We start from the raw sequence: 2,809 nt of genomic DNA on the forward strand, positions 1-2,809 counted from the left end.
ATTCTCTGGTGTTGGGTGTGTATATGTTTAGAATAATTAAATCTTCTTGTTTAATTGAACCCTTTAGCATTATATAATGCCCTTCTTTGTCTTTTTTTATTTTACTATTGTTTTAAAGTCTATTTTATCTCATACAAGAATATCAATCCCTGCTTCCTTTTTGTTTTTCATTTGTGTGATATATCTTTTTCTACTCCTTTATTATGAGTTTGTGGATGTCATTACACGTTTGGTGGGTTTTTGAAGGCAGCAGATGGTTGGGTCATCTTTAAATCCAATTTGCCAATCTATAGCTTTTAAGTGGAGTATTTAGGCCATTTATGTTAAAAGTTAATAATGATATGTGAGGTTTCGTTCCTGTCATAATGTTTCTGACTAGGTACAGTGTAGTCTCAATTGTGTAACTGCTTTAGAGGACCTGTGGATTTTGTCTGTAAGTGTGCTTTCATGGTAGCAAGTATTTTCTTTTTTTTTCCACGTTTAAAACTCCTTTGAGCGTTTCTTACGTGATTGGTCTGGTGATGATGAATTCCCTTAGCATGTGCTTATCTGGGAAATTTTAAATTTCTTCCTTATGAAGCTTAGTTTGGCAAGATATGCAATTGTTGGTTGACATTTATTTTTCTTAAGAAGTCTAAAAATAGGCCCCCAGTCTCATCTGGCTTGTAAAGTTTCTCCTGGGAAGTCTGCTCTTAACTCTGTTTCCATTTCCTTTATAGGGAATTAGATCCTTTTCTCTAGCTGTTTTTAAGATTTTTTTTTTTTCCTTAGCATAGACCTTAGATAGTACAAATATGGAATTCTTCATAAATTTGCATGTCATCTTTGCCAGGGGGCATTCTAATCTTCTCTGTATTGTTCTAATTTTTGTATATGGGCTTCTGAAATGAGCACCTCTTATTTATTCTTATCAGAAACTTGAATATGTCATAACACAGATGTATTTGCTGTACCCTAATAATTAACTTTTAATTGTATTGATAAATACATGTAACTTTGGTTCATACAGATGTGTTTGTTTAGTTTGGTCAACTTATTGACCAATGGAAAGCATGATGTTCAGAGATTGTTACAGTTGTAATGTCAATTTAGACATGATACAAGAAATTCATGATTAATAATTTCCCTATTTCTCTCACAGAAAAGAAAATAAGAAATCAAATATTTACAAACATCAGGTATTTCTAGACACTATCCTTTATATATATTGTCCAATATAAGCTTCAAAGCAAACTTATCATTTTTTTTTTTTAAATTTTACTGCTTTCTCATAGGAGTAAATTGGGGGACAGAGTAATTAAATAGCATTTCCAATTTGATACAAACTGACTCCACCATCCATTTTGTTCACAATTTATCTCACTGACTCCCATTACATAGATCACTGTAGGCAGGACCATTGTGAATTTTGAATGCTTCTTTCTCAAAACAAATTATACTTTCATGTGTCATTTTCAAATTTTTTTCTTTATCATTTTAGAGAAAAGAAACTGCATAATTAATATTATGCTGCTGTGTTTGTGTGTAGTTTCTAGAAATTATCTACTACTACCATCTTTTCACTTGCAAATCAGTCCTCTTTCTCTGTAATTTCTCCCTTTACTTTAAGACATTAAAATCTTTAACATATAGAAGAATTTAAAATGTAGAAACATTTAAGAAATGGACAGGCAAGGAAGCCTCAAATTTTGTTACATTTATCTTTATTATGGGCAATTTCCACATATGAGATTTCTAATAGAGCATTATTTTTACTTTTCTCAATGACCTAAAATTTATCTACATTAAATCTATCATATTTTAAATTTGTCCTTCAGTGCAGGAAATAGTAATATAATTTTAATAGGGTTGATAAAATAATATTAGCACCATAAAGCAATCTAACCAAAAACCATAGAAGCCACATTATTTTTATATGATCATTATACCAGCTTATTTTAAAAAATCAGAGAAGGATAGTCATTATGTGATATTTCAAGGTGAATGGCTTGATTAATATCAGAGAAAGAATGCCATTGCAACTATCTTAATCTTATATTTTGTGCTCTTATTAAAATGCCATTTTCTGAAAAAGTTTTCTATCTTATATATTCTTAGGGAATGAGAAACAGAGAAAAGGAACGACTGTTTAAAGGAAAACAAAGTACAAATTATAATAGAGTTTAAAGATAAAATAAACATTCTATAATTAACCTAATAATTATTGTGAGCCAGAGTAAAATCCACATATACCAGCCAGACTAGGATGTTTTGATCTAATTCAGGCATCTTTTTTTAATTCATTCCTCACATAGTGAGAACCCACTTGGACCACTGGCTGTAACTGATGAAACCACATTTATTACCGCTACAGATTTATCATGCCTGCTTATCTTGGCCCATGTTCTCAATTCTGTACTGGGTGGACAATCAAAATTCTTCATTAGTTTATTCACTGCTGATAATGGTTGAACTCTTGCCCTGGCCCTGAAAAGAAGTGCAATGTGTTCCAAATATCTTATTTTTTAGCATCCACAGCAGCCATTGTGTAGCCTGAATCCAAAACTACACTTCATATGACGCGTGCAATAGAAGTAGCTAGAAAACTTTATTCCAGTGATAATTATAGCTAACATTTATATTGAGTAATTATTGTATGCAAGGCATTATTTTAAGTGCCTCATAAAAACATAATTACATTTAATCTTCACAACAATTCCAGGAGGTAGGTATAGTTATCCTCCATTTACTAATGAAAAATCTGAGACCTAAAATGTTTGAATACCTAGTAAATGGTAGAACCATACTTCAATCCTAGATTTTTTGACTG

The 2,809-nt window shown here is 31.1% G+C and overlaps 1 non-coding gene across 1 annotated transcript; it reads right to left on the bottom strand.

The window, feature by feature from the left end:
- Positions 1-788: 788 nt before the first annotated feature.
- LOC126946971 (U6 spliceosomal RNA) lies at positions 789-894 on the bottom strand. Its single transcript, XR_007722833.1, has one exon. It is a non-coding gene; the product is annotated as a U6 spliceosomal RNA (small nuclear RNA).
- Between the last annotated feature and the right edge of the window lie 1,915 nt (positions 895-2,809).

This window comes from Macaca thibetana, chromosome X, assembly GCF_024542745.1.
Source record: "Macaca thibetana thibetana isolate TM-01 chromosome X, ASM2454274v1, whole genome shotgun sequence".
Taxonomy (NCBI): domain Eukaryota; kingdom Metazoa; phylum Chordata; class Mammalia; order Primates; family Cercopithecidae; genus Macaca; species Macaca thibetana.